This window comes from Chroicocephalus ridibundus, chromosome 1 (assembly GCF_963924245.1).
Source record: "Chroicocephalus ridibundus chromosome 1, bChrRid1.1, whole genome shotgun sequence".
In the NCBI taxonomy this organism is placed as follows: Eukaryota; Metazoa; Chordata; class Aves; order Charadriiformes; family Laridae; genus Chroicocephalus; species Chroicocephalus ridibundus.
In genome coordinates this window covers 39,367,439-39,392,996 of record NC_086284.1, presented here as the reverse complement: position 1 = coordinate 39,392,996, position 25,558 = coordinate 39,367,439, and the positions used below count along the sequence as shown (strand labels likewise).

Below are 25,558 nucleotides of genomic sequence, written 5' to 3'. Positions count from 1 at the left end.
GATACTTGAAAAGTTTATTTGTTGGAAGTTTTGGTCTGACATCAACCGAAATAACTGATAGTAAAAGGGCACATCTCAAAACCAACTTTTTAAAAAATGCTGATTAATCATGAACATAATACAGAAGTATCCAGACTTTTTCTGGGAAACATTCATAATGAAATGTAGTAGTTTATTATTCTATCTACTTTCAAAAAAGGAAATATATAAGCAATATCCTCAGTCAGAAGTGTTGAAATGAAAATCTTTAGTCTCAGCATGGAGGGTACTTAAGCATAGCACAAAAGTCTCAGAACAAATATCCCTAAACAAATAAAAGAAAATAGGAAGGCAAGGAAAAGATCAATATAGTTAAATGTCAAGGTTCAATATTTAAGTTATTTGAGCCTAAAATGTATCATTGGGAAAGCCCAAATCCAATCATCTCGAAAACAATAGAAAGAAGTAAAATTAGAAAGGCCAGGGAGGGAATTTGAGGAACAAAGAATCCATGTATAAGAGAATGAATTGCCTGCTAAAAACCAAATATACATTTTACCGATATGAGGAAGCCATGACAGAACTGGTGGGCCTATCAGTTGGCCAGCTATAGAAGTATTGCAGAGAAATTAAGTATTTATTCATAGCAAATGAAGACATTTCCTCAGGTCAACTTTTTTTTAGTAACAAAGGTGAGATGTGGGTGTGTACTGAGGTGTCAACAGAGAGATTCTTAAAGAGTGAAAAGCATCTAACTAAATGCTAGTCATCAAGCGTTCTTACAGAATCTGAAAATGAAGTAAATGAACTGTTAAAAATATGCAGTCATTAAGATCAGTTACTATGTGTGAGGATTAAAAGGTACAAAATCTGTTTGTCTTTTTAAAGGACTAAAAGGGTGATCAAGGAATTATGGTGTGGCAACCTTTACTTTTAGTACTAGGAAAATTAGTTAAAATGACAATTAAAAATAGAAATTATACGGCATCTAGAGAAATGTAACAGAAGTACTGTCCAGAAACTCAATGAAATCAATAGAAACCTTTCCACTGATTTGTTTCATCCCATAATAGCAAAGTATCACAATTTACATAGATTAAAAGGACATTTCTTCCATTTGTTAGTAGTGTTTCAAAGTAGCGACAGAACAATAGATAAAATTACTTTTGTCGCTCTGTATGTAAGTAGTTTTATGTCCATTTAAATGTGAGTCCACACCAGCAAGACGTGTAGAAGAGGGGATAACTGCTGAGAAAGGGAACAAGAAATAACAGTACAGTAGGTAAAGGCAAGAGAAGGTAAGTGTCTGCAAGTTATGTTAGCGGACTAGTGGAGGGGAGGGAGCCAAGAAAAGACAGAAATAGGAAAAGCATGCTGTAGTGGGGCATAGGGCTGTTTGAAAAAGAGTTTGGGTAAAGAGAATTAGCAAGTAAGAGATAAGCTTGAGATTGTCCCTGAACCAATTAATACTGGCTTCTTCTGTCTAGCTGGGAAGTATTACTTTTACAGTTGTACCTGTGTCATTTTGGAAACAAACAAAGGAACGCACACAAAGATTCATTAGGCTTACAGAAAGGGTGACTTGTTAGGCACGGATAAGTGGCTTAGGACTTGGATTCCCATGCCTCTTTTCAGACGTGTTATGTAATGACTGCTTAGCACAGAATACAGAAACATTTTTTTATTTTTTTTTATTATAGTGAAAACAGGACACGCTTTGAGATCAAACCCAGTGTGTTTCAAACAGACGAAGCAGAAGTTTTCTTAATGATTTAATAAAAATAAGCAATTTGTTTGAGAGCAACTGAACTAATGAAAACCGGTTTCCTACAGGTGTGTCTCTTAATTTCCCCACTGCCACTACTACCAGCTTCCTCCTATGTCTTCAGTAATGGTTACTCTGCAGATGTAAGTGGCTGGCTGAGAGGGACGTGCTGCTGGGCCAGGCAGCAGCTGCCTGGAAAGGTACAATGGCTATTTTCCCTTCTCTCAGGTAAGGTATCAATTTATCTCCCTTACATACCCACCAACTGGAGTGAAATTTAAATTATGATTATCTTTGAAATGTCTGTCCCCCTTGCAATTTTGATTGAAATTGTCCAATGACGGAAAGACAGAGAGACACTCAGGTAATGGTCAAGTGGGCTGTTTGTTTACTTACATAGCCTCCTCTAAAAAAACCTAGAACATTAAAAATTAAAGCATTTTAGCCATTTTATTATAACGTGGTGCTAATCCTGCGGGTATGATATGGCACAGCAATACGATCATACGATATGACTTGGCATGTTGTCATAATGCATCCACTGATGTTACCAGTGAGATAGGATTATACTGCGTAAGCACAGACATTAGATTTTCTGACATGGAATAGAAAATATTTGCGTTTTCAAATAAAAGATATTCTCTGAAGCATTTAGAAACTTTTCTGAAGCAAATATTTTATGGATCTTTCTTAAACCTGGCAATTTTTGTTTTCATGTTAAATTGCATTAAACCCTATCGAGATCAGCAATATGCTTTGTTTCACTGAGTAATGAAGTACTTTACTGATGAAAATCTGAATTATTTGTGACAAGTTTGTTAGAGATTAGAGCACATACACCCTTTATTGTTATAATGATTTAAATATTTGTTTAGAAATTTATAAATGTAATTAAAATTTATTAAATACTTGGTTTAGTAGATGTTGTTGAGTTTGTCTTCAGTTATTGTAGGTTGATATCTCCTACGTCCTTTAAAGATTATGTGGCAGGGCAGGACATGACAGATGTTTGTCTTCTTGTTCCCCTCTGGGTTAGGCTGCACTCTGGAAAGTGGCAGGGGGGAGAAGATTATGCCTTCCCTGAGAGCGCACAAGTGAAGAAACTTACAGAAGTGCAGGATAAAAAAGAAGGAGGAGGAGGGAGAAAAAAAAAAAAAAAAGACAAAAGCGAGCAGAAAGTGCTGAGGAAAGCAGGGAACTCAACTGTTATTCAAGTCTTAGAGAGGAAGGAAAGAAAATATTCTCTTGGTCTTGGGGAGGGGACTGTGTGTAATCCTCTGCGTTCCTGCATACCTACTAAAATGAGATCGTACACACATAAGTGGACCAGCTGTCTCACTGCAGCGTGAGCCAGGGGATGTTCATCTACACCTTTTCTATTCTGTCTCACTTTGGATGTTTTATGAAGCTTTGTTTTGGAGTAAAATCTGATCTTTGGGGTTTAATTTTTTACTGGGAGCGCTGGTGCTACTCACTTTAAGGAAAAGGTAGAAACAGCTCCATCTCAAAGATCTAGATAAGGGACATACTTTGTGCAGAAAGAAGTACTGGTAGAGTACTGAAAGAGGACAAAGCCAAAATTAAAGTAACATTTCAAGAAGAACATAGCTGGTGATATTGAAGGTCAGGAAAGTCCAAGAAAATGGGAGCCCTGACGAAAGTCTTGACAAATGTGTTTCATGAGAGCAGTCTAAGGACAAAGGCATGGGCTTTGTGGAACTGCAAGAAAGATGGTCTACCAAGTAGACTTTAAGGTTATGCCCAGTGAGGTTAGGTATGGAATGAATCTTTTCCCTTCTCCTCATTAAAAAAGCAACCAAACAAAAAGACTAAACAAATACTAACCCAACAGAGTCTGAGGAAGCTGCTGGATATTTCTTATGTTCCTTATACAAGAATTTCCTTAAAGATATTAAGCCATTATATTAATAATATTATTAATACTAATAATTAATAATTAGACACACACTGAAATCTCAATATAGTGTGTCACTAGACCTCTTTTAAGAGGAAAATAACTGCATTTCCTAAGTTACAGTATTATTGAGATCAGGCTGATATTGTTGTTGAATCTTTGGCTAGCACAGCAGAGACAGCAAGTTTTTTAACTGGAACTTTGCAGGTTTCCCACATTTCACACCTTCAAGCTGCAGAAGGTTTGAGTCACTTACATTTTCACAAATTTAAGCATCAGGGTATTGCTTCTTATGGAGCTGTAGTTTTTTTATTGTTCAGTCTCTTCTGGTATTTCAGTATAATAATTGCTTCAGAGCTAATGTTTACTGGCAGTAGCCAAGGAATTGTGGCAGAGTTCAATGCATCACTTTATCCTCTCAAAGCACTACTTAGAGGTTGAGAGCTCTAACATCAGTCAGAAGGTCAGCAATTTGCTTGTGAAGGTAAAACCAATGTCTTTGTGGAAATTCAGAGCCGGTGCTGCCACCTCCAAGAAGTGGCAGGAAGCAGAGGATTGAGGAAGGCTCCAAAATAATTTAGATGTGAAATACCACATGTTTCTGAGCAACAGCAATTCACATCTGCTGGTATTCTTACAGTTACTCCTCAGGTGGGATGAAGATATCATGGTCTTTGAAACTTTTGGTTTCCAAGGGCAGTGCTTAGTTTCCTGAAGAGAATAAGCCTGAACTATAAGTGCAAAGCAATCTGTGTGTATAAATCTTCAGGAGACAAAGTTCCTACTGGAAACAAAACCAAAAATAACAGCAAAACCAAAAGAAATGAAGCCAGGTTTTTGATTGTCAGTGATTTCCATACTTTTATCATTTTAGTTTTTCTAAGTTAGCATTTTGCACCCTCTGACAAAATTGCAGTGTCTCCCTAGGGTTTATGAAATTTCTTACACATTGCATAGTAAAGATTCTACAAGCTAAATTTGCCTGTTATGCAACGCTTTTGTTTCCAAAGTATTCCCTTATTCAGTTATGCAGTTAGTAGCTCTACTTTAAACATGACTGATTGCAACACTGTAAACAATTCTGTTGCTAAATCTCACAGAGAAATGGAATCCCATTTATTCTCTCCTAGCTACAATTTCATAAGATTAGAAAGAAAGGGGAAAAAAAAAAAAACAAACAACAAAGACCCCCCCAAAAAACAGGAAATGAAACTTCCTCTAGTCTCCACCCAAAAAGTCAAGGGACACAACTAGGAATAAATAATGATAATAAAAAAATCTGTTGAGTCAAGTGTCACATTTGTATGGTTGCCTTTTAAAAAGGATAAGTATCTTTAGACTTTTTGTAGGTGAAAACCTTTCTTCTCTAGTTTACACATCTATTTGAAACCAAACATTCAGTTTTGTTCCTGCTAACTCTTTTCATTTGTATACTCCTGTGTGAGCTCCAACATAAACAAGACTCGTAAACAGCAGACTATAGATAAGCTTTCAAAATGTTATGTGGCATTTTACCCACATATCTGTCAAGTAAAAGGTTAGAATCTTCACTTTTTAAAGAAAAAACATACCAATTAGCAGCAAGGCAAGGCTGTCTAGAGCATGAGGTTTTCAAAGTTTGACACGTCTGTAGATGCAACACAACCCATTTATTTGTGTGAAGCTCCCTTTCATTTTCTGGTGGTGAGTGAGGATCCAGGGAGGGCTCCACCTCTGATGAATTTGAAAGTGCTCACAGGAATTACAAGATGAGGTTCTTTGTCTGATGTGTCCAGCATAGCTACAACTGGATAACGGGGTAGCAGGCAATTGTTTCGCCTTGTTTGCCTACCAATTTGAGGCCTCAATACTGGTTTCAGTGGCGTAATTGCCAAATAGGGTTGTCAAATGCTCTTATCCCCACCGTGCGGGAAAATAAGGAAGACTTGAGGGCTTGCTTCTTGGCATGGGCTAGTGGCACTGCAGGTCACAGCGAAAGCTGGAGAGTGATGACAGCAGCCTGTGCGAGGCCACCACTCCCGCTCCTGATGGGGCATTGGCAGCCGGCGCTCAGGGACATGCAGGGCTTTGGCTTCATCCCCTCAACACATTGGCCATCTGAGATGAGATGAGCTGACCTGACAGTTGGCTGCCAGCTCAGAGCAGTAGGAGTTTGCGCCCCCCTTAGAGCCAGGGGCAAGCAAGAGAGGAAATTATGTTTCTAAAAGTCATAATTCCCTTCTCCGTTTGCTCCTGGGATGGTGCTGCTATGCATCCCCCTTTCTGCAGGCAAACTGTTGTCTTACAGTCTTGTCATAAGTGATTAGTCAGAATCCAGTGCTATAAAAAACCCAGAACCAAATGTAATAACCAAGGTGCAAAATTAACGTTAAAAAAAATCCTGTAACCTGCTACAAAAACAGATCCTAAAATTAAAATATGAAATACTGTATCCTTGAGACCTCTAACAATGCTTAGTGAATATATCTGTCTTTATGAAAGAGGCTTGATTTTTTAAAATTGCAAAGTGTCCATGTCCTGAAAATTAGGACCTTTAAGGCATCTTATTGATGAGCACATAACGTCACTTGTTACTCTGTAGGGGAAAAATAGAGAAAGAAAGATAAATAGAAACAAAAAAAACCAACTTGCAAATATAAATCCTAGTTAGTATTTCTAGTTAAATTTTATCTGTTAGGTACCAAAATAATTTTTAGTTTTATACCGGCAAGCGTATTCATGGCTGCTGGAATTTATAGAGTCAATAAATTAACATAAATAAATTGCTACAATTTTCTGTTTTATTATAATATCTTAAATTGTTATCACACTTAACAGCTTTACATACATCTAGAGATAAAATCTGTATTGCAAATAAATCACTACAAAATGTATGTTGCAGACAGTTTTTATTTAATGTGCACAGTCATTAAGTATTTAAATGGCTAACTTGCCTGTTCCACTAAATGTGTCCACTGTAGTGTGTAAAGGGGAGTGTACTATATTAAGGTGGGTAATATTTTAAATTAAGATTTGGTTTACACTACAAGTGTTTAATTTGGATCTAATGAGTCAGTTACATTACTAAAATAGGATAGTTATTTTAAATATATTTATTCAGATGTAGGGAATATATAATTGATTTTTATCCGTTTTTCACTTCTGTGTCTCTTAATAGCTAGTTCCTGTTTAACGTCTAATGATTCCTATTAAACCTAAATTAAATGCTTTTTGGAGGATTGCTATTTAAAGTTTTACTGAAGAAGTAAAAATTACTTTTTAATTAACTACTTAATTTGCATGGCAAATTAAGGGTATGTAAACATCTCTGGGGCGCAAGAACATGCCATTTTGTTATGGTGAATGATGACCCGGCATCAGTTATATCCTCATTTCTGTAATGGCGAGGCCGTATACCCTCGTTGTATGGGAAACTCCTGCTGACAGGGTGCTGCAGTGCAGCTCCTCTGCAGTGCTGGCCGCCACCTGATGTGTGAGAGCACGAAGCCTGTCTCAGGGAGTATCCGTCAAGTTCAATGTCTCACCCTTATCTGAAGGTGCTTAATGATTCAAGGTATCGAAAAGACCGAGTCCTTTGTGAAGACTGCGGTTGGCAGTTTTGCTTTTTTGTCCCAATAGAGCAGTCAGCCATAAATATAGTTTATCTGGAGAAGGACCTGACACCTTTGTGGACAAACCCGATACAGTGCAATACTGGGTTTTGATAGACACTCATCACTGTAGCATAAGAACAGTGATGAGTGTCTATCAAAACCCTGTATATCGGAGAAAAGAAAACCGCATAAGACCAAAAGAAAGATAAAATCAGTGCTAATATGTGCTGTGTGCTGGTTTTGTCTGGGATACAGTTACTTTTCTTCATAGTAGCTAGTGTGTGGCTATATTTTGGTTTTGTGCTGGAAACAGTGTTGATAACACAGGGATGTTTTTAGTTACTGCTGAGCAGTCCTTACACAGAGTCAAGGCCTTTTCTGCTCCTCACATCGCCCCACCAGCAGGTAGGCTGGGGGTGCACAAGAAGGTGGGAGGGCACACAGTTGGTACAGCTGACCCCAGCTGACCACAGGGTTATTCCATACTCTGTGATGTCATGCTCAGCATATAAAGCTGGGGGAAGAAGAAGGAAGGGGGGGACATTTGGAGCGATGCTGTTTGTCTTCCCAAGTAACCATTGCATATGATGGTTTCCTGGAGATGGCTGAACACCTGCCTGCCGATGGGAAGTAGTGAATGAATTCCTTGCTTTCCTTTGTTTGTGCATGCGTGGCTTTTGATTTACCTATTAAACTGTCTTTATCTCAACCTATGAGTTTTCTCACTTTTACCCTTCCGATTCTTTCCCCCATCCCACCAGGGGTGTGAGTGAGTGGCGGCGTGGTGCTTAGTTGCTGGCTGGGGTTAAACCACAACATGATGTCAGGGACCTAAGCTGTATAAAATATATTAGGTCACCAAATTGTCTGAATTCAGACATTACTGAGCTCTTATTACAAGACATAATCATATAGAAAACTGCTGAAGAAGTGCATTTTAAACTACTTCACTATTTTCTTCTCTAAGAGAAAGAAACGTTCCTGATCATTGTCTCTGATCTTTAAAGGCTGTGGTCATGTTAGTATAGTATTCACTTCTTCAGCAGACGTAAATTACCTCTACAGTATTATGGCTGTAATCCTGATTCTGCTCTCTTGCAGAACTTTACCAAATAGCTACTTGTTGAGTTTTCCTACTAAAGGCTTATCAAAGCACAGCCAGATTTTAATCCTTCATCTACACGATCATCTTGTTATCATTTGGCCCATGTGATGCAAAAATCAAAGTCCCCAAACAACTGAATTTATAGAGAAACACATTTAATTAATTAATGAACCTTAAATAACAACGTATTTCAGCTTTTTTTGTTTGTTTTTTGGTGACTGTTCTTAAGCATTTCATACAGTAAGCTTTTTTGTACTGGGGACATTGTTTATTGTATTGTGTTAAACTGCAACTGTCTCAAACAACTGGACACAGTACCCTGGGAATTGGTCCCAAACCTCTGAAAAGCCACTTATCATACAGTAAGTGCATAAAAGAAAAATTGTAAAAAATACAGAGTAGATTCACAGGAGGATTTTGAAAAACCTCAAAGAGACCAAATTGTTGTCTATGCTGTCTAGCTCAAAGAGTTTAAAATAAGAACTAATACAAAGTTACAGCTGGCAGACATAAGAAATACACCACTAAATGTGCACATGCACACAGTGTATAGCCTCTACTAAGAAAGTAAAGTTCATTTGCAGATTAATATTTAATCTCTTTATTCTATTTGGTGAAAGTATTCTTTGTCAGTATGCTCATTTATAGTTGAATTTGTGGATGCTCTCTGGCAGATTCTAATACACACGTTCTCTTTCCAGTCAGTGGACCAAAAAGAAAAATTACAATAGTTAGTGTTCACACCTGATCACATAAAGAGAACAAAGATGGTTAATAAACAGAGTTAGGCAAATACTAATACTTTGGGAGACTTCCTGTTGTGTATGAGTGGCATGAATTTAAAATGATTAAATCATTTAATAGTCAGCTATAGTATAACCTACACCTAACTCTTACCCTACTGAATAGAAGAACAAATTCTCGTTGGGTTTAACTGGCCTTTTCTGGTATTCAGTATATTTCTGTAATTAATTAGGAAGTAAAAATGATAAAAACACGTGCTTTTTCCCTTTTTGTGGGATAAATAGCTCATGTCAAGATTAACAGTAATGCAGCTAATATTTCAAATGTACCAGGACAATTATTTGGAATATTGACCTGCAGAGTAAAGAAAGTATTGAGGTTTTGTCATGCTTTCTAAATGCCACAGCACTGAAAATCACACAGGGACAAAATTGGAATGTTAAATGGAAAGATGCTGTGTTCCACAACAACAAGGAAACTGAGACCTATGAGCTAAAAGCCAGTGATGACTATTGGCAGCTCCTAAACAAAGGCATATACCTTTTTTCTTTCATTCTTTTTTTTAAGTAAAAATATCAGAATCTCTGTGTCATTGTTTCTGTCCACACAACACTTTTTGCAAAAAACACAAATGAGAATTCACTTCCAATTATGTTGTTTATTTGCAATCAAATACACAGATTTGAGTAATTTGCACTGAATAATTAATTCATTCAATTCATTAGAAAGGAAAGTCTAGGAGACAGATAGCCAGATTTAAACATGGAGAATTATCTTCGTCCTTCTGAAATCAGATAGAATTTTGCCATTGATTACCATGGCAGCAAAAGTACACACTGTAATACTGAAAATAGTTTTTTTTAATCTTAATATAGGTGAGTACAACAATGATTTAGTTTGCAATCAATAATTTATTAGATTTCTACCATAGCAGCCAGAGTAGAACTATCCCAGTAAAAGGTAATGTAAATTATTTAAAATTAAATATGTAAATATACTAGGCTGTCACACTGAAATACTGCTCTAATTTGGTTCAGAGGTATGTTGAAAAAGAAAAAGTAGTCTGTTCCAGTGGATTTTGATTTATTTTTTTTTTCCAAATAAGATACTTTCAATAAAAATATTTCGGCTTACTCATTATCAACACTGACTCACTAGCACCACAAAGTGGAGAGGAGAGTCTCTGGTAAATTTTTGCTAGGACCAGCGCAATCACACCTGGCATTAACCGATGTGATTGAATTTAACAAGATGTGTTTTAATTGTAGATGTCAATGTTTCTAGCATTGTTGCTGTATTTCAAAGAATGAGTAATACGCAATCTTCTATCAACACTGTTAGAGCAGACAGCTGAAGAGTTCGCATGCATTATGGTCTATGTCTCCAGATGTGTGGAGTATATGCCACAAATAATGTGAATGCATGTTTGAATTTGGGCAGCTAGTGATCAGCGTAACGTGTTGAGCTCTCAAGCAGATTAATTTCTATATCACTTTATGATGACACATTTTTATCTCTTTTGCTATTTCAATTACTTTGATAAATTGGGGAGGGGGATTGTTTTCCCACAGTAGCATCAGATAGAGAAATTCATAGTGATTTTTTTTTTTTTTTTCCTCACTCAACTCATCTACATGTTACAGTTTAAGAAGCATACTGGTAATTAATCAAGTTAATTACATATCAATATGCAAACCTTGTGTGGCCAGGCCTTTTTTTTTTTTTTTAATTTCTTCTGTTAGTTCTTTTCACAGCTAATTTAAAAAATGGATCACATACACCACATTTGCGTTAGAAAGAGTCACTGATTTGCTGCTGCAATTTTTTGCTTCTATTTCCTACTGCTTCTGTCAATAAAGCTGAAAACAGTTGCCCTTAGATGCTTCTGATAGTGTAATACCATCAGAGTTAAAGATTTACAGACATTAATTTATCTGACAATAGATTATAGAATCTTGCTGCCTAATAGCTGAATTATGGGAAAGATTTGTATGATAAACAAGCTGAAATGCCCCTTGCTTGAGGGAACTCCTGGGAATAAAAGGTTCTGCTGTGTCTGTGGCTTTGTTTTTACCCCTCAGCTTTTCTTTTTCTTTTGAGAGAAAAGAGATTAAACTCCTGGCATAATTTTTTTCCCAACATTTTAAATTGATATAAGTCTTGCCTATGATTTCTTCCAATGGTCCACTTTCCCCTTTTTTGTTTTACAGATGTAGGTGTATCTGCCTTTTTGCAGTAGGAGCTGTTTCATTGAAAGGCAGCATATTTATTTCAGAATTAAGTATATCACAAGCCTTTTTTGAGAAAGTCACAGTGCTCATAGCATGCTGTCAGGGGTCTTGCTTTAATGAGAACCAAAAATATGCTTTAGTCCATGATAAAACCCAAGCTATGGTTTAAATATGTATCATCTGGTTGTGGTCAACCTTCAAAGGAAAGTCAATCTGGTGAGAAAATCAAATTTGTAAAGTGTATGTATGTGACTCACACATAGTAACCACTGTGCCTTTTCCTTTGCTTGAGTATAAAGCTGGAGGAAAAGAGAATTGGAGACATCATTTCTATTGTTTACTTAGTCTGAATATATTTAAATGCTTCTTTGTATGTTTATTTACAGTGTGGTGCAAGATAACAAAGTAAATTTCATAATTATTATTTCTTCATCACCATTGTTACACCTGCAACTTCACAAATGCCTCATATTTTCAAAAACAAGACTCTTGCCCCAAAGCACTCATAACCAAATTTACACAGAATGTGTAAAGAGCCCTGAAAGAGGAAAGTGAGGTTGATTGGCACAATAGAGCAGAGAGGATATTTTAGGCACTGAAAACAGTTTTGGGAATAGAAATAAGAAGTCATGCATGAGATATGGATACACACAGTAGGCAGGACTGCATCTGAGCCAGGAAAGAGTAAGGACTCAGTCTAGTGGTAGGCTAAGGCAGACTCTTCCAAAGCCTTGAAATTGCAGAGGAGAAATTTGACCTTGTAATATAATGAGACAGAAAACCACCTGAGGGACTGAGACATGACTTGACATGATCAGAGTGGTGAACAAGAAAGATAACCTTGGCCGCAGTACTTGGAGTGGACTGGAGGAGGGAGATTAGAGGGAAGAAGGTTACGGTGTCTAAGAGGTCACAGCAGGTGAGAGATAATGAAGGCATGAAGCAGGGAGGAAAAAAGATGAATACAGAAGATACTGTAGATGCAGAAAAGATATGATTTGGCCAAGAAGCCCACATTTTAACATTTGAAAGTCAATGATTATGTAAAAAAATGTATTCAAGGCTTCTGCTGTGTTTATTTACTATTCTGTTGGCATGCTGCAGCCAACTTGCTGTAGTAAAAGTCACAAAGGTATCTAGATCATCTATATCTTTATCTGTCTCTACACATTCACATCTATTGATAGCTATTTTTCTATTTTGACTGTAGAGTGCAATATGGAAATCAGGTGACACAGGTTTATTTTGCTGACTCTATCACTGGCCCTGTGATCTTGGACAGGTTATTTCTGTTTGCTGGGCTACAGTTTCTCCATCTGTAAAACAGCAAAAGCAGTTTTTTTCCTTTCTTTGTACATTTATAGATGAAAAAAGATAGATACTGTTCAGTAGACTGAATTCTCTGTAGAACTCGGTTAGCAGATGCCCCCGGGCCATCCCACATGGACACCTTCCCAACCACCACTGGGATGTGATGGTCCCTTTATAGTTGCAGCATATCAGTTCCAGATACTGGGGTGGGTCCAGATGTGTTTAGGGTTGCAAGAAAGTTAAAAATGACTGTGCCCAAGTAGGTAGTTTTGACTGGAGATGTGAGAGCTCAGCTGTGTCTGAAGCCACCACAACCAAAAAATATTTGCAGACACACTTCACCTACCAGTTGGCTTGGGGGATTGTGCATGGCTTTGAAACATGTGCTATCAGAAGACAGTGGTGGTATTCTTTCTTGGGAACACTTCGTTTAACATGCCAAAGGACTTTACCAAAATACTGGTAAAAGAAGACATAAAGCAGCCAAAATACTTGTTGAGAATATCATCTGGGATTACCAATATATTTGGACTGTCATGATTCTAGTTCAGAAAAACTGCAAGAAACCAATTGATCACGCCATAGAAGACAGAAAAAAATAATCTAGCCAGTATATTCCCAGGAATCAAGAGCACCTCAGCAGTAAACACAGACGTAATAGTGACTATTTGCTAAATCACAGAGTTGGACTCTGCACTCATAAATTAAGAAAAAAAAAAAAAGGGTGGAAGCTGGTAAAGAATATTCTTTTCTCTGTGGCATATTATTTCCTCTTTTCTTAACAGTCATCTTTGTACTGCTAGTGCTGAAGCTAAGATCCCAAGAGGATGTGAAGGATGGGGGAGGTCCTTCACCATAGTGCTGCTTATAGTTGCCAGTTTTTCCCCATATGAAATTCTGAATTAGTCAGAATTCCTGAGGAGGTGATTTCTGTGGCTCATTCCTCCTGGTTTTCTTCCTGTGAGCTATGGGTACAGGAACCTGTTTGCAATGGCTGCCCTGAAGATTAGTCAATATTTAGGAAAAAAGAAAAAAATTAGAAATGAATAATAGCATTTAAAATGTTAACTGTGCATTCAAAGAATAGATCAGTAAATCATATGTTTTGTGTTTACTATAGGAAAGCATGTTGTTAAAAAAACAATGGAGTAATTTTCTTAGAGAGCAGAAAATTCTTACAGGGATAAATTCAGGAAAAGAACGTCCTAGCGTAGTGAAGGAATACATAATACAGAAAAAAATCTGTTGAATATTTAAGATACACTTTTTAAGTTTATAAATTAGATTGTTGCCATTTGCTCCTGAGACAATTAGCAGGTGTCAGTTAGAAGACACAATAGATTATGTATCCAATTACTTTCTCTTTTCAGACAACAGTTTGCAGTCACAAGAACGTGTGAGAAGGTTTAATCAAAGATTAGAACTTTTTAATTAAATAGGGCTGTATGTGACTAGTCATTTGACATTAATTACTGTTTTAGTTGGATTCCTTTTGATTTGTAAAAGGCCCTGAGCACTGCAAAAATTATGTCACATTATAGAAACTGCTGATTATTAAAACAAAAAGTTTTCTTCATCAGCCCATCACTCTCCTGCAAAAGAAACATAATTTCAAAAGTGAAACGGCTGCCTCGGAGAAGGAAACCAGTGAGTTTTAAAAGCAAAATAGCAGATGGTACTTCAACTGACTCTCCTTAGAAGGGACAGTCTGAAAGCACTTAATTGTAATGATTGATAAGGTCTTCTGTCAATGCTCAGCAAAACTTTCAAGAGGCTAAACAGCTGGCATGAGGTTCATTTGGAGTTTTAACTAGTTGACTACCCTTTGGGGTGTCTTAAAGCTAACTAGCATCACCGATATTAATAGAGGACATCAATCAAAATGAAACGTTGTAGCAGAAACTGATCCGAGACTTCAAGTAATATTTTAATTTGTCAGCCTACAGAGAGAAGGATAAATGTTAACAGTGTCCTTGTGTGATAGCTTTAAATTCAAGTCCAACGGTGGCATCAGTGTTTGCGAGTCATTCTTTTGTGAGTTTCGCTTTTTCATACACTCCACTTATTCAGACTAAAGTGGGAACAGTGACAATGAAAATCCTTATCTGAATAGCCTGCAGAAAGAAAAGGGAAAAAAAAAAACCCAGAAAGATATAGAGGAAGCAGGAATAATTCTTAGCTCATGTAAAGATTAGGGGTGAACTTTACACAAACACACACTTGGAGTCATTGTGCCTTCTGTGGTGAACTTTTAGAGAGATTTGAGCAGGGGGCATATGTCTGTCTGAAGGTGAATTAAGAAAGAAAATCTGTCCCTAACCTGCAGCGCTATAGTGCAGTTTCTGCACATGGGTCTTGGGTTCATGTACCTACAGCTCCTTTCTTAGCCTACTGAAATGATGTTCCATGCCAAGCGACTGGATTTCTCTGCCACAGAGCTTGCTCTTGGGGATCATGGGATGTCCAACACTCAGCGTGGGCAACGGTGGAGAAAGTTTGGAAATGATTGAACTAGTGATAACCAGACTGCCTGGAACGCTAAGTACAAATCTGGACCCTGTATGCCCTTGTGTTACCACAGTCTAATCATACTAGTAAGTTTTAAATTGGCAATGAAAAAAACTGTTTTGCACCCCAAATTAACAAAATGCATTGTACTGAGAGTCTTTTTTCGGCAGAAGTACTGACATGGTAGAATGAAATAATATTACTTGGAATTAGCTAATCCCCACAATTTGATACCTGATTTACATGCAAGTCAGCTGCTTTAGGCCGTCAGCACAGGAGGTTAATCTGCAGTTCGAATAACAGTTAAAGACAATAAAGTTACTTGAAGGAAAACTGAAGTCCAGTTTATAACCTGGACTGAAACTCAGCAGACCTGGGTTCATTTCTGTGACAGTCTTCCTATATGACTGTGAAAAAAATGTCATTCAATTTCTCTGTAATTCAATTTTCTAACAAGAAAGATGGCAGTACCTTTCTACTTTACTTACTAGACGGTAAGACTTTGAAAAGGAAAGATATCTCTTGCCGGTATTGGTGCAGTGCCTGGGACAAACAGGTGCTTCTAAATACTGCTGTTATTTCTAGCATAAATTGTATTTATACCTATTTTTCTAGTTTAACCTTCAGGCTGCTACAGTCTGGAAATCACTATGGAAACTGTAGTAGTAAATGTGGTATTTAGCAACCAGTCTTCACACCATGTCTAGGTTAAATCTTTTCCTAAAAAATCTAAGTCACAGTGTATTTCCTGTAGGATTGAAGCGTCTCCTGAAATGGACAGAAACGTTCACTCCATTCAGATAAAAAGTTTCCATTTAAAGTGAAGAAAACCTGTCAGTTGTGTATAAAGCCAAGCATTGTAGGAAACTTTAGTTCTAGAATGAATGGGAAAAGGTATGCTTTATTATTGAAGAGATACTGTTTTTCAAGGAAAAAACAAAACAAAACAACACAGGAGAAACACAAAATTATCATAGCATTTAGTATTCACTGCATCAGTTATTTCCCAAAGAAAGCCTATCAGTTAGAATGATGAATTTTAACCTTTACCGATTCTTCTAGAGAACATTCAATTTATATTCTTCAGGCACTTTGCTACTTGTTCACCATACTGATGCAAAATTATTGTTTTTGTAATATTTATAAAGATCTAGTTACAAGTTTTCAAGGACTTATTTCACTTTTTTTTTCAAATCTAAGCCCTTTAGTATAAGTTAAGATAGAAATGAAACAAAAAGGTAACTTATGATACAGTTATATGCTTTAATACATTAATATTTAAACACAGGATTATATTGAATAGAAGTCTGGTGGTCAATAGAAAATACAAAGGTCACGTTATCACCGAGTACAGAAAGCTTTAAGAGATGAATACCAATGGATAAATATTTCTGCATAGAATCTTTTTTTTTTTCATTGCTCCTATGAGATCCAATAATGCCCATATGAAATCAATGACTTCAAACTCCCTTTATGAAACCAATCCTGTAAATGTTGTTGGCAGTACTAAATTTGGAAAAACAAACAAACAAAAAAACCACCCAAACCAGTCTGAATATATGTTCAGATTTGAGCTTTGCCTTATTTGTATCTTAAACAATTTCTGTAGCCACGAAGTCAATTTTTCTTTAGGTACTCTAGGCTTCTGAGCATCATTCTTAAGAGAGCAGCAGTGTTACACATTAATATTACAGCCCTTGACTGCTGCTGCAGTGCTGCAGTTAGATGCTATCCTTGCTTTGCAGTGTAAGGGTGTGTTGGGCTGATAGGCCTGGGGTACAAAATTGCCACGACACTGAACAAGGAGATGGTGAATAAGAGTGCCACAAAGAAACAGGTGTTTACTTGCCTGCTGTAAAGATCACTTTTTAAGGGTAAGGTTCACAACTGTAAACACTTCAGAGAATTTTCTTTTAATTTCTTTTTTTTTTTCTCAATTTCTTTTAATTCATTCCTTCAAAATGAGTGGGCCATGTGGATTCCCTCTGTTGGGAAATTTGGACCTTTTCTGGAGAACATCTGAGCAAGCATAGAGATAGGAAGGTCTGGGGATTGCCAAGAGTGAGAGAAGAAGAGCAGGAGGCAGTGAAAGGTACAGCAGTGAATTGGGATCCTACAGGTCTTGGGCAAAATGAAAGCCTCCTTCAGGGATGACAGAACCAAGGTCCCTACTAACTGCAGAGTACTGTGCTATTTGTTCCAGCTGGGAAGCGACCAGGTTGACTAAAATAAAGTGTAGAAGCAAGGACCTACCTTTAAGATCATGGAGGCACTGGGATGGGGGGAAATGGTTTATAAACTATTTATTTATTTATTTGTTTGTTTCTCTGTCCTAGTCACTTTCAGTTTTTCTGTCTAAAAAAAATTAGCTATCCTAGTTGAAAGCCTGTTAAAGCCTTGATTTTCTGTGTTTTCAGTCTTCTTTAGGGAGGTCACCCTAGGGAAAAGGTCTAGACTGGTCCACCTCAAAGATTTGGCTGATTTGGGGTCCTGCCAAAGCTCTTGTGGATACTCCAGCATAGCTGAAATACTTGGAATGTGTTTCAGGCTTTGCTATGGAGTACACTGAGTAATGTCTATTTTATGAATTTTGAATCTAATGATCTAGACACCTAGCAATTTAATGCTGTCAGAAGTTCGGTGTTAATATGCATGGCCTCTAGCAATAGGTTAGTTATAGTGGGGATATTACCAGTGGAAATGTTAGTCACCTCCTAAGTGATATCAGAGATTTGCAAATGTCACTGGTACAAAACCTTCAGATGTTGTTACCTAAAGCGGTATTTGTAGCCTAAGGACCATCTCCAAAGGAAAGCTTGTGTGTTAGTGTAGGTTCTTTGCTGTATGTCAGGAACTGAATTTTGCTGAATTAGGCACCTAAGAACAGAATATACAAATGCTGGAGTACTGAGCAAGGTGGTTTCCACTAGAAATTATAAAAATAGGTGCCTAAACACCCTTTCCCTTCCAATATGAGAACCTAACTCTGGAACGCAATTAGCTGTCTGGATGAGGCTGGGCCTCATTTAGGAGTCCACCTTTCACACAGTAGCCTAGTGGTTAGAACAATTGCCATAGAATCTGGAGATTTGGAATAAAATCTGCTTCTCCGATCTCATAAGGTACTGCACTGAGTAGAGAAGAGCCAGATTTGCATTCTGGTCCATACTCTTGCTGTCCCCACACTTTTTTTTATCTAATGGCTGTTTAATGTGAGCTGGGTAGGGAACCCAGTGCCCAGTCCCCCCTGCTATTGAGTACTTCAAGTGCTGTGCTGTATTGTTCCACAACTGTTGTGTGTGAAGGTAGAATTTCTGCTTGGCACCCACCTTTTGAATTCACTCCAAGCTCTTCTGAAGCAAAAGTTTGATGTAAGTATGTGCACAGTTCTTTCCTAAAGTTAATCTGTATTAAGTTTGAGAATCTGACTTAGAACGAACAGCGGTTGATTTGACTATCAATCATTTAAATCAACTTTTAAAAAAGTTAATGTGTATTTTTTCTACATTTCATTATTGTGCAGTGGGAAAAAAAAACTATCTGTGACAATGACAAAAGTGCACAGATCCATTTTAAGCTTGGCTAACTGACACAGGAAATATTCTATATCAGTGAGTAGTTAGCCAGCAACTTATTCATCCACTTTAGGAATGAACAAGCAAATGAAATAAAAATTCCCCTGCAGAATTAAAAAAAGTTCTTAGTTTGACAGAGGGGATGAAACTCTAAGACAGTAACATTGAACATAGTGATTTTCTACTGCATTTACCTCAGGCAATAGCACAGTGATATTTAAACAAGATAGTAATTATATGAAAGATGTCAAATAAAAAACATTCAAAATTCAAATTTATATAAGACTCTGTGAAAAGAAGGAGATATGTTAGGTCTCCTAACTTATATAAGTAGCTAACACAAATCCAAAGACAATTCTTTTTCAGGATGTCATAAGAGTTGTGGGTGTAACTGGTATATCTTTGGTAAAAATGGAGAGTTCTTAGATGTAGATTTACTTTGATGTTTCCCGTTACATGTCGAAGTCAGCACACACTAAGTCACTTTATCTCTAGGGAGAATTTTCACCCTATATTTTTGTCAGTCTTTGTAATTATTGAAGGGATGGCTGAAGAATGCCTTTTAATGCCTTGTATGGTCTACATGAAAGATAGGCAAAGAATTGTGCTATAGAAGCACATCCCCCGCACTTCAACATAAGAAAAGACTGCAGTTTTTCTAAAGTACCCCATCTGAAATGCTTATACTGCAGAGGATAGATTGCTTGAATGAATGGTTTCACTCCACAGATTCACCCCTATTACACTATACTGCTTCCTAATGTAAACATACTTTCTAATCTCTAAGTCTTCCATCAAACTGTTCTAAAGTCATTAGATTTTCAGGTGTTGTTCGTGGGCTGCTGTTGGTTTTGTATCTTTTCTTTAAAAAAAAAAAAAAAAGGGTTACATTTTCTTCCTTTCTTAAACTGCTAAATTGGTGCCAGGTACAACTGAATAAACAGGATATCTCAGTGACATCCAGGCAGAGACATATCAAACCTGCCACTTGTTTGTACATCTGAAGGGTTTTGTGTTTTTTTTTCCTCAAGACAAACTCTACTACAATTTGGGTCATTGTCTGATAACATCTAAAAATATTTATTTGAATAAAGACAACAAGGATTTATTCCTTAGATAAAAAGTTTTGTGTTAAAAGGAAAAATATTAAGATCCAGAAACATCATCGATGGGAATTTAGTGCCATTCCATTGATGACCTTGGCATAAATGTCATGAACTACACCGCACTGGAAGGAATCACTAGCTCAACAGAAAATCATGATATGAGAAAAAAAATGATGACATGGGTGACTGTAGTGCAGAAGGAGAATGAAACATACTTGTGTCGAGTGCAGTATCATTATCTTAGAGAGCAATAAACTGGGAGCTAAATCAGATGGGAGTGAAAAAAAGAAGTAAGAACTAGCTGTAATAGTCTGTCAGGGAACAACACTCCCTTGTGAAGCAGCTCCCTTAAAAGGCAATTACAACCCTAGTATGTATCAGGTAAAATTAATTCAGCAGAAACAGTAGAAACAAAGAAATAATAATGTCTCCATACAAGGAATTCTGAGCTTGAAATTTTAATTTATACTGAAATCTTCCAAACTGCTGAAAATATTCCTCTATTCTAAGATGTGCACATTTTATAGGATTCCTTTTTCTGAGAAGCAGATGACACGGAGTCTTAGGAGACTTGTCAGACAAAACTTTTTGGGTCTGGTTCATTTCTATCCTCTTAATTCTAAGTTTTTGCCAGTATTAGATGATGTCTCCTCCAAAGCTTCTGCAAAAAAGACAGGAATTTTTGCTAAGTAAAACTATATATGAAAGAGGTGATGCCTTACAATAGATTACCTCATAACCAGTAAACTTAGAGGCATATGTAAACCTTCTACAGTGCTGAAATCAAAATATCAAGATTCAAATTGAAATTAGTTTGAAGACAACAGCACTGAGTTTAATTTGGTGACATTATTCATTTACACCATCTGAGAGAAAAGGTATTTGGAGAGATTGTGGGGGAGAAGGTGTTAACAAATGGGAAGCTTTAAGATTATACATCCTGTCATTGGGGTAATGAAAACTTTTGTTTTCTATTCCTTTTAAAGAAGTAGAATTTGCCATGGAAATATTACTAGCATTCCTCCATCAGGGTAAGAGAACTAGGAGGATAAATATTTGATCAGTGGATTGTTGAAGATAGATAAAAAACACAGACCTTGTGCTAGAGTCAAAGGGATGACAAGAGAAATTATCAGCATTTTCCTTTGCTTTCCAGCTGCTGTCCCTGTAATGAACTGTAATAAAAAATAAACATATATGTGCTGGTTACACATAGGAGACAGCTACCAAAAATTAAATAAATATTGGTTAGATCTTATGTCATTTTTTGCTTATCTCTTGTCTCTTGGCCCTTAGACCAGAAATCGTGTCAACTACAAGTAAACAAAAGACACGGTCAAAAATACTTGGTGTGAGAATTAATTATCAAATTAGAGATCTCATTTTTCATATGTAAACAAAAGACTTGGAATCCAAAAGAGCTAGTGTGGGAATTTCAGTAATGAAAGTGCATATAGTAGAAGGGAAATCTTCCACCTCCATGGCCTTGTCAGCCTTGGTTCGTTTAGAATACGGCATAATTCAGACCTGTGTAGTAACATTTTTCTACAATAAGTCTCTAGTCTGTCTAGCATCTAGCCAGTATCAAAAGGTCAGGAGGTACTGTGATGCATGAGATGAGGCATTTGCCGCTGAGATCTTGGAAGCAAGACTAGTCATTAACACAAATACTGTTGGCAGTCTAAATTGTTCCTGTATCACAACCCAGAGCGCTAGGAGACGGGAGCTCTCATCTTGCCTAGCAGGAACTTCACTGCTCCCTGCATACTCACTGCGGTGTTCCTCACAAGACAGAATAAATTGTGCTTGCTTGGCAGAGCAAAGCCTTCAGGCCATCACAAATTTTCAGTGTCTCAGAGAAACCTTTGGAGTCATCTTGCCAAGAACATTTTTATCTTTTTTAGAGATACGGGACTTCCCCTCTTGTGAACAAGTCTTATCGTTCCCTGATTTTTGGCCAACAAGGTCCATGAAGGGAATGTGTTGCAAAGAGCTGCAGCCTGTAGGCAAGTGGACAAGCAATAAAAACTCTGCTTATTCCCACCCCACCAGCTGTTAACACTAGCAGAAGTTAGGCAGACACCTGCCCTAAGTGATTTTTTAGACTATTATGTTTCATGCAAATGATAGACCATTGCTACAAATGCTGGAAATAATTTTCACTGTTAACATTATGAATAGTTGATATATTGCTCCTATTCCATTTCTAAAAGGATTTGCCCTTTTATGTCTCTTTCTGTTTGCATTTCTTTCCCTTTCTTCTTTCTTTATCACAATTTTTTGTGGACCCTGTTTTGCCCTTCTTCCCAGAATTAAAACTTCACAAAGTAGTCCAGAGGAGGCCAGGTTAAGTGAGCATTAGAAATACTGTAAAGAGATATTGTCAATCCAATAAGTAAACATTTTCCAGCTTTGAAATGATATGAACAATACATTGTCAAACGTGGAGTGAAGTAAAAAAAAAAGAGAATAAAAGAAACATTTTGTTTGGGCTCAAACAGTGTGATCTTTAAGACATTACACATTTTAATTTATTTTATTTTGTTCTAAAATTCTCTAATACATCATTTCACAAACATTAACATAAAATTGTTATTGGAAGTTACTAATTACTCCATTCTACTAACCACATGGGGCCTTAATTAAAAATTGTAATCCATTGCAAAATGTACATGTGTATAATGAAAACACAATTCAAATATGTTGTCAGATAACTGGATTTTATTACTTAAGCTAAGGGAAATAGATACATTTTCTAAAAAAATGCTCAGAAAGCATGATATTTCTCGATGTTGCAGTTGTTCTCTGCTATCCAGCAGTGAAAACAATAATTATTATCAGTTCTTCATGTTCTTAGGGTTGGCATTGATAATTGTTTGCATGAAGAATGCAACCATGCAAAAGCACAGTAGCACTTTAGAGGAAGAGAAGCTGCCAAAGTCTCTGGTGAGGCTTGCCAAAAAAACAGTCACAGTAGGGTGTCTCTACTAGCTCTCTATCATAGTGCATATAGGTCCTGCTCTTAAGGATAATCACCTGCTACTGAATAGAACTATTCATTGAGGCTGAGGGAGTGACTAAAACACAGTCTCAAGCCTTTCAAAATTGCAAAGTTGCCAATGCTCTCATTTTCTCAGGAGTCTCCTGATGCTTCGTTAACTCAGGCTTAGTGCCACGTTAACACTACCACCCAGCTTTGGAACTGGAGTCAGCTTAAAGCTGGCCAGCTGAAATCTGGGATATGTTGCTATATGAATCTTTACATCTGTCTATGGAGCCACGTCCTCAGTCTTTCAATGTGTTTAAAAAAAATAAAAAAAGTCTTCACGGAAAATTCAGTCCTACTCATGCTATCATCCTTCTTTTTTATTTTACATGAGACAAGGTTAATTGAGCCCAAGAATGAAAATGGTATGGTGAACTCAGATATATGCCACTCAGCTGAGAGTAAGTAGCTAGTTTCCATGAATAAATTCTTTCTCTGATGTGAAAGAATTCAGATGAAAAGAGTGAGATGCTGATTTTGAGAGCCTACACACCTTGGGGGAATAGGCACCAAAGGGAATGAGTTTGAAAAGTGGTGATAAATTGCACTCCCTGTCTTTTGAACTGTAGGCTGGCAGTTAAACCATTCATCCAGTAAGCAGATTTTCAAATCTTGAAGCAATTGATGCCTCCTGCTCCTCCATACAGCAGTGGCCTTAATCACCAAGCTCTGTGATCTCCTGAGACAGGAGCAGCAATTTGGTGAGGAAAACTGCTGATAAATGTTTGCCTTTGCTCTTGCAATTAAGCCACTGTATCCAGAAAAGTCAAGTGACCATAGAAAGGGTTCTCTGACTGTCCTTTTAGTGGGATAGAAATTATATTCTTGCTTTATGTCAGAATAGATGTGTACTTCCTACGCCATTTGGTTACAAGGACAATAGTCCTGGGACTAAAGACCTGAAAAAAATATCAGATTTACCTCTTTTCTACTAAATGCCATAACAACTAGGAGAGAGTCTCACTCGTAAACTTGCTATCTCTTCAAATATCGTGACTCCTGTTTCACTGAGGTCCCACCCCAGTAGTCACGTGGAACATGTCCTTTCCTGTGGCTGTTGTTAAGGTTATGGCCAATACTGGCTCAGTGCTGGTAATCGAACTCCAGCTTCAGTGAAGAGTTCTGAGCATTAAGCAGATGTGAAAAAAATACATAGCAATATTTTCAGACTTTTCCAGAGAAGCAGATAGCTTGCTGACTTACTATCCTCTGGTTAAACATGGAATTTATCTGGGCAATGGGCATATATCTTCAGTGGCCAGGTCTGGACAAGTATGTCCACTTTTAGCAGCAGCAAACTTTAAGCCACACAGGAGGGCATTTTATAGATTTTGGTATTGTAAGGATTAGGCAGTGCTGAAAAGAGATGACCTAGATAATGGTCTGAGCTCTAGTCAAGTTTGGGCTTCTAAATCCCAATTTAGACTAACCTTAAGTGATCCCTAAATTCTCCTAGTTTCATTTTAGGCTGAAATCTTATATTGGATCTGGTCCATAAGGTCTTTCTTGGATCTGGTTTGTGATGTTAGGCCCTCAGAAAGACTTTTTTCCTTTGAGTTTTGAACAGATTTCTTTTTTCTCCAAAGAAAGTCTTTCTGCATGGAAAACATCTGTGATATTTATATATTTTTGTAGTAATCCCCTAATTCATTAGAAGCAGTATTTCCATTCAGAAGATTACTATGTAAATATATGTGCATAAATCTAGGAAAGTTAACTTTTAAAAGGGACAGACACTTTGGTTTTTAGAAGCATTTTTATTTGTAATGTTGTTTCCAGCTGTGATAAATAAAGGTCTGAATTGCAGCGGAAAATGTAGAAATCGAGACCCTGATCCTGCACTGAATTCCAAGTGGGCAGGAGGTTTGCCGACACATAGTTCAGTGCAGGATCAGGGCCCTAAAATCTGAACTTACAAGGGCTGACTCTTTTATTCTGCAGTGTTCAAATGGACTGCTTAAAAAACCTATAAATGCTTCATCTAGACAGCAGGGCACCATTTCAGGAACTGATTGCCCATTATAGTACTGACAATAAAATAGGAAAATACCCCAAGGGAGAAGGAGCAGGGCCTTATGGCTTTCCCATTGAACTCAATGTGAAACTTATAATTTCCTGCCCCCACTTTGCAGGATGCGTCAATTTTCAGTGGCCGTTGCTCCTAAGCTTCTTTCAAGGAAATCTGAAAGGAGGGGGCTTATTACAGTGGAACACCAGAGAACATCATGGCAGAAATCTGAGTTCCACTACAATAAAGATTTCTTTCATATATACAAAAGAACTTATATATATATATATATATTATATTGGCTTCTGTCTCCCTCAAAATTAATCAGCTAGAAGTAATACTCCTTTGATTTACATTTTCTGTGCTAGATTGTGAAAATGTGCTTGCATAGACATGAGCATATCTGTTTAAGAGATCTCTTAAGATATATTTTTTTTCAGAGCTATTTTTAAAAGATCTTTGAAACAATACTCAGGGAGAACAAATCAGACTCATATACAGACTCGCACATTCTCCTTTCCTGCATCAGAGCCAAGAAAACAATATACACCCTCCTCCTCCCCACACTGAATCTCCGTGAAACTTCCAGCAGTCTGTGATAGCAGAGAGCACCTGTCTGGATAATGCGAAGGGATAAGGGAGTATGTTAAACAAGGGTAGAGGGAATTGGGG

At 37.2% G+C, this 25,558-nt stretch overlaps 1 long non-coding RNA gene across 1 annotated transcript in view; it reads left to right on the top strand.

Annotated features, from left to right (window-relative positions):
- The first annotated feature begins 1,826 nt into the window (after positions 1 to 1,826).
- Positions 1,827 to 25,558, top strand: part of LOC134519356 (uncharacterized) — a 58,331-nt gene continuing 34,599 nt past the window's right edge. Inside the window, exon 1 of the long non-coding RNA XR_010072197.1 lies at positions 1,827 to 1,972. This is a non-coding gene — a long non-coding RNA (uncharacterized LOC134519356). The remainder of the gene's footprint in view (positions 1,973 to 25,558) is intronic.